The sequence below is a fragment of the Triticum aestivum genome, chromosome 5A, assembly GCF_018294505.1.
Source record: "Triticum aestivum cultivar Chinese Spring chromosome 5A, IWGSC CS RefSeq v2.1, whole genome shotgun sequence".
NCBI lineage: Eukaryota > Viridiplantae > Streptophyta > Magnoliopsida > Poales > Poaceae > Triticum > Triticum aestivum.
Window position 1 is genome coordinate 483243170 of NC_057806.1, and position 7786 is coordinate 483250955.

The window sequence follows — 7786 nt, forward strand, 5'->3', positions numbered from 1 at the left end:
CTGCAGTTTTTTTGGTCTGGCCCCTTGCTTAGATTTCTTCATTAACTTTTGCTTCACGTAGGTAGGACAAGAGGATGGGGTGATGCGACATCCTGGCTTAATAGGAATGATAGACTACTCATATCAATAAGAAATTCCTACTTTTTAGGGAGCACGTCCGCAAGGAACCTTGGATTTAAGCGTGATTGGCTTAGAGAAATTTTAGGATGGCTGCACAACTGCAAAGCTGACCTTAGAGTGCGGACGAGTGACGACAAAAGTGCACAGAAAGGCAAGTGTTGGACTGCGGGGCTAGTGTAGATCTCGCCAGGCATAACGTTCAAAAATCGGTGGTTGTGGCCAGGGCGTTACAGGTTCCCTCCCTATTCATCTTATCAATCACTTGCAAACTCATTCTACTCTCCTCTTGCCGGCACCGCTAACTCAGAACCAGAACCATTTGTTATGTTTGTCACCGCCGAAGCGTTAGCTATGTGACTAGAGACGGCCTACAACTCTCAATGTCCTCTTTCCGCCATCGGTATTCACCAAAAACAACATCTCGCTCAAACGCACTCTTTGCACTTACTGGTGTGACCTCTATCTCCTCTCGTCCCATGCCCCTCCCCCGTATGTGACGACAGCCGCCTCAAGTCATATTCTCTTACTCGAGCTTCCCATGTGTAGCGCCGCTAATCAGAGTGGATGGCAGCCATCTATTCCCCATAATCCAAATCTTCATCATTATGGGCCCCTTCCTGGCACTCGAGATGACCATGGCCCATGATGCCACACACTTCGAAGAACTTAGGAATGTTTTCATGGAGTACTTAAGATCCTTGTTAGTTCCCTCCTCTCGATTTAGAATAGTAAACCTCCTCAGCGAGTCACAAACATTAAGGATCACTCTGAACCTGACAAAGTCCCTACCCGACGACATCATCTCAACAGAGATATAAATGCCGATTTGTGTAACCAATTTCTTGATCATGTGTCCTTGCATAAGAGTGGATGTATGTCATGAATATGTGCCCACACTTGCAGCTTCTAAAAAATGATTTTTGTGGGCTTGACCAATACATTGTACTGATCTATCATAACGCCATACTTGCGAAAGATCTAGGGCCCCTCCTCCATAACTCGCTTCCAATCCCCAAGGCAGTCCAACTTAATAATGAAGAGGTTGTCCTCCATCGACAACTGAAAGAACTCACTCGCCAAGTTCCATGTGGCGCATGGTATTGTGGAATGTGTGCGTTGAAAGTCTTGTTTATGTTGAGCTTATCCACTGCCATACACCTTAGATCCCACTCTCCTATTAGTTAATCCATGTCTACCTTTAGGAGGAAGACATCGTCAAATTATTTGTCCCGAGCTTCAACTTTCTCAACACATCCTAAAGCTCTGATTACGAAAGCTTCACCTCCACCCTTTTATGAGGAATTGACAACCTCCGTACTTTCGCTGCCGATCGGTCCTCCGAAGCCCCTCGAGAAGGACGCATGGAGGGATTGGGGTGGAGTCGGATGTCTGGAAAATACTCCTGACAGTGAGATTGCTGCCAGTCACCAAAACCCTAAAAAAACTAGGTACTCCCTCCTTCCCATAATATAGTGTGCATTAGTTTTTGCAAAAGTTAATCTTCACAAACCTTAATCAAGTTTACTGAGAAAATTATCTACGTCTAAAATACCAAGTATACCATATGAAGATATATTTCATGACGAGTCTAATATTATTGATTTGGTACCCCAGATCCACAATACCAAGTATACCATATGAAGATATTTTTTGACATGATGTATGAAGATATATTTCATGACAAGTCTAATGTTATCGATTTGGTATCCTAGATGTTTACAAGTTATGACTTAAAAAATCTAATGTGCACTATATTTTGGGACAGAGGAAGTATCATTTCTGATTAGTATTATTTTTGTGTTTTTTAGCAAAATTATTTTTTTGGTGAACTAGGGATTTATTCATCAATCATAGAAGGAATACAAATAATGTCTGGTGGGTTCCCTACCCACAAGTGGCGCCCAACAAGGAGTGACGAAGCAGCCTTTGCCAACGCATGTGCTTCAAAGTTTGCCTCCCTATTCTTAAAACGAAAAGTAATGCTTACAAAGTCTGTAGTTCTATCTCTAATCTCATTCAAAACTAAAGCATAAGAAGAGGAACTCGAAGCTCTGTTGATGTCTTGAATAACCTGCAAGCAGTCATACGCTATTATCACATGTGTCAGAATTAAGTCTTGTGCTAGGCAATAGTCTCATTGCATGCTTGAGCTTCAAGGCATGGAGCGTCGACTAGCCCATCGAATACCACCGCAGATGCTCCAAGGTAGTTGCCGTGTTGATCCCTGCAAACAGCGGCTGAAGCTCCCATCGTACCTTGGCGGGAAATAGCACCATCAGCATTGATTTTTGCCGCGTTTACTCCAGGTGGAATACATCTACGATCTCTCGACTTCGCAGGCTGTGGCTGTCTCGTCGGGGTCCTTGTGGTGGCAATTTCCAAGTCCTGCAAGTATCAGTTAACAAAGCACATCGTGGACATGGGACTTTGAAACTCATCATCATGTATTGCTCTACGTCGAGCCCATCATATCGCCCACCCACATAGTAATCAAAACTCTCGCAAGGTCATGTTGGTTCATCGTATCAAACAGCTAGAACAGCCAGAGCCTCGCATCATCACTTTTGTTAGATATCACATGCTCAAGAATCTCCTCATCTCCGAGTGCCCACACGCACCGCGCCATCCGACATTCAAACAAAGAATGGCCCCATAAATCAAACTCTTCTTCACATAGGCTGCATGCAGTGGTTGTCGCCATTTTACGTTCATGTCGTACTGAACCCGTCGGTAGAGACATATGTGCCAACCTCCAAACAAAAACCTTGACCTTTGATGGAACTTTCACTTTCCAAAATTGTGTCCAGGATTTGCCCTCGGCTTCTCTATTTGAGTGGCCCGGCCTATGCTCGAGCCAATCTTCTCGTTGATGTTTAATGTCATTGATCATTCTGTATGCCGATTTAACAATGAGGATCCCCCTTCTGGCATAATGCCACGCCCAAAAATCAGGTTGTGCCCGTGAGCTCAGTGGGATATTCATAATAACTTCAACATCTGGCCCAATAAAATGTTCCATTAGCAGCTGCTTGTTCCAAGTTCTGGTCATCACATCTATTAATTCATAAACGTGCGTAGGTGGGTTGGCCGATATGGGGCATATTGGTCTCAGCTTATAGTCCCGGGGAAGCCAATTATCCTCCCAAATGCGCGTGTCTACACCCGTGCCAATTCTTCTGATCAAGCCTAAGGTCAGGAGATCCCTTCCCTCCACCAAAAATCGATCGCCATACCTAGGACGGATGAGCTCCCAAAAATGCATCAAGGATGTTGCCGTTAGGGTAGTACCTCGCCCTTAGCACGCGCGCACTCAATGACTCTGTATCCTACAACAAACGCCACACTTGCCTTGCAAGCAATGCCAGATTAAAGAGCTCGATGTCTCTGAACCCTATCCCGCCCATGTTTTTTGGTTTACACATCGTCTTCCATGATACCCAAGCAGGCTTCCTCTGACCTTGTTTGCTTCCCCACCAAAACTTCCGAAGAAGACTGTTTATATGTTCACTGAGGCCTCGGGGTAATTTAAAACAGGACATCGAACATGTCGGAATAGATTATGCGACGGATTTAATTAGCACTTCTTTTCCCCCTATAGATAAGCACTTCTCCATCCAGCCTTGAATTATGTTTCCAGATCCTATCCTTCAAATATCGGAAACTTCCTTCCTTGCTCTTGCCTACATCCGTGGGTAGGCCTAAATATTTCTCTGAAAGCGACTCATTCTGCACATCCAAAACATTTTTTATCTCATTTCTAGTGGCTTCCGGGACACCCTTACTGAAATAAATTGATGATTTATCCGTGTTAATTTTCTGTCCCGAGGCATCACAGTAGGTTCTCAAGAGGTCATGAACCCGAGCTGCATTTTCACCATTGGCTTCAAAAAACAAAAGACTATCGTCTGCAAAAAGGAGATGGTTAATGGCCGGTGCTGTATCTGCAACAGAAAGTCCTCGAACACCAGCACCTTGGTCTTTCAACAAGCATGATAGGCCTTCTGCCGCCAACAGAAATAGATATGGGGAGATCGGATCCCCCTGCATCATTCCCCACGTGGGGCTAAAATCTTGTAGACTTCCCTCGTTAAACAATACCGAAAAGGATATGGAAGTGACACACCTCATTACCGTTTCTGTGAATCGTGGACTGATGCCAAGTTGCAACATAACTGCTTTAAGGTATGACCACTCCAACCTGTCATACGCTTTCATCATAACCAACTTCATGCCACAAATTTGTTTGCTTTAACTCTCCTTGTTTTCATATAGTGAAGACACTCGTAAGCAGTTATAAAATTGTTCGTGATCAGACGTCCGGGCACAAAGGTCGACTGCTATTCAGAAATTACCTCGGGGAGAATGATCTTCAGTCTGTTTGCTAAGACCTTTGATGCAATCTTGTAGATCACACTGCAAAGGCTTATAGGCCAAGATTGTCCTAGAATTTTCGGACTAGCGATATTGGGAATAAGAACGATGAACGTACGGTTGATATCCTCCGGTGAGTCCTCTCCATTGAGCAGCCTAATTATCATGTCGGTTACCTCTTCTCCACAAAGTTCCCAATTCCTCTGGAAAAAGTGTGCAGGAAAACCTTCGGGCTCTAGTGCTTTGGTTGGGAACATTTGAAAGAGTGCTTCTTTTACTTTCTCCTTTGTATACTGGGCGTTTAGCTTAGTGTTCATACCTGCATCAACCCTGACTGGTATGTGTGACAGTACTTCTTCAATTCTTATGCAGCCCTCGGACGTGTATAGATTCTTATAGAAATCGTTTATCATCTCAGCCAACTCCCCTGGATCCGAAGCATTAGTGCCATCTGGTTTTTGGAGCGGGCTGATTGTGTTCGTGGCTCTCCGGCCACTTGCCTTCCTCTGAAAATACTGCGTGTTGTGATCTCCTGCAGAGAGCCAATTTATTCGAGACCGCTGCCTCATCATGATCTCCTCACCGAAGGACATCTCCACAATCTGATCCTACACTTTCTTCTCTTCCTCCCCCGGCCCAATTCTATGGGGATCCGCTAGTTGATGGCACAGCTTTCTCAATTCTTGTCGTACTGACCCAAACATCACCCGCCCCCAACGTTTCAGTGAAGAACCCACAGAAGACAGTTTTGAAGCTAGTTCTGCCACTGTGGTCGCCGGTTGAGTTTGGTTCCACACTTGCTGCACAGTTGCACCAAATCTACTATCAGTTTCCCACATGCACTCGTATCGAAACGGCTTCTTCAGAGCAACTCTCAAGTTATTTGCTTCCAACTCATTCAAGAGTAGAATGGGGCTATGGTCGAACTTAGCCGCCGTAAGATGTTCGACAGTGGCAAAAGGAAACATAGCCGACCAGCTAGCCGTAGCTAGGGCGCGATCAAGCCGAACTCTGTAGTACTCCCCCCGGCAACTCTCTTCTCAAACGTCCAGTCTAGGCCTTTGTAACCCAGATCAGCTAGCTCACACACGTCCACAGCTTCCCTAAATCCTTCTATTTGTGCACTTTTCCTTTCATTGGGTCCCATCTACTCCTCTGGACGAAGGATCTTGTTAAAGTCTCCCATGCAGACCCAAGGTAGATCATTCTCTCCACGCAAGATTTTCATGGTATCCCATGTTTTATACCTCATGCTCATGTTCGCTGCACCATAGAAAACAGATAATCTCCACGCCTCCTTGCTCGGTTCTTTAACCGCCGAGTCAATATGATACTGAGAATATGTTTTTATTTCAAGATCTACATTATTTCTTCAAAATAAACAAATACCACCACTTCTACCTCTACTATCAACTCCAAATCTACCAAAAAAACCTAAACTACCCGCCAAGCCTTCCACACGATACTTCGCGAGTTGTGTCCCCACTATGCAAAGCACCGCAGGCGCGCAAGCCTCCACTAGATCGCGGAGCTCCCTGACCGTCGCAGGATCGCCAATCCCACGACAGTTCCAACAAAGTATCCTCATTGGATCCGGCGGTCCTCCTCGGAGGAGGCCGCCCCATTAGTTGCTTCCATATCCTCACTTCCCCCTGCTCCATCGTGTCTCCTCCTCTTTACTATCGATACCTTTCCAGGTGTACTAGAGACCACTTGTGATGCGTCCCCTCCTCCCTGTTCCAGCATAAGAACCGTCCCTGCCACCCTGCCGGCAAGATTTGGCACAGGTTAGCCTTGGACGTTTACCGTACCATCAGCCAGGATGAGTCTCTTGCGCGCATTTGGATTCTCAACCGAGCCCCTTTTGTTTTGGTCAGGGTCCATATTCAATGGGACCTGGCTTGGGTCAGCCGTTGCCTCCCTCATGTCGTCCTCCCTGCCTCCTCTTCCCTGCCTACCACCTCTGGCTCCTCTACCTCCCACTCTACCACCTCTACCACGCTCGTCTGTGCCCCCTCTTCCTCCTGCTGCAAAAGCCGGTGGCTCAGGGGTCCATAGCAGTCATTCTCCCCACTCACACTCACGAGGATCATGGATTCCATCCCCACATTCCTCCACGGTGTGCCCCATCAAGCCGCAAAAGTAACAGAAATCCGGGAGCTTGTCATAGTACACGGGATACTTCTACCTCCCTTTTAGAGTGATTGACACAAACCTAACCAGGGGTGTATAGACATCCACATAAAACCTAACTCCCAAAGTGCTTGCAGGGTTAATCTTGCCCTCGTTCACAATTACTGTGAAGGGTGGTTCTCCAACCTTAGCAGCCACCTTCTCCGCTAGTTCTCTCTTAGTTGTTAGACCGTCCCACAACCCTTTTACTCGCGCCCACAACGACACCTTATTCAGCTTGTATTCTGCCACGTCTGTAAAGCCATCATACTCCTGAATGACCACATGAGAATAACGAAAGATCCCTGCCCCCCTCCATGATGCGCTTCCAATCACCGAGACAATGGCATTGAAACAAGAAGAGGTTTGGCCCCTTGACACTGAAAGTCACACCCTGAGCTGCAGCCTAGGTGTTCCTCATCTGCCTCAACAGTGTTGCATGGCTAAACGGCTTGGTGGTGTGGACTCAGGAAAGCCCCAGCCACCGGATGCCTCCAATCAGATCTTCTACTTCTCCTAATAGGTCCAGGTCATCCTCTTCTTCCCCATGAAGTTGCATCCCCGCAAACTGATCCTCTAGATCCGGTTCGGGGCCATAGCATTCCCAATCTTCATCCTCACCTGCATCCTCCTCTGTTTCATGCTTTCCGCTCCCCCTCCGTCTGCTCCTAACGACACCTGCTTCCCCTCCCCTGCCTCCGATCTTCCGTTCCCCCTCATCTGTCCCTTCCCCGCTAGATCTCTTCCTTCAGGCTCCGCTTCATCTCCGTTTATGGCCGCCGATGGTGGTAATTCCGCTATGCAAGGAAGCCTCGCCGACGTACTCATGTTGGTGACTCCCCATCGCCAGAGAACTCCGGCCACCGAAGAGGATTGACGTAGACTCCGTCGTCGCCGCCGTAGGAAAAGTAGAACCCTAGATCGCCTCTAGGGGGAAAACTTGGCCAGCCCACTGTTAGATTTGTTTGTTATGTGTTTTTTTTTGTGTGTGTGGGAGGATGACGATGGAACTCGGAGTACCAGGCTTCCTGTTTCGCGAACTGGCTAAAGCCCAAATAACAGTCCATGTTGGTGCCGGGCCGTGTGGACTGACCATGTTGGCCCCGTATAACAAAAAGCCTTC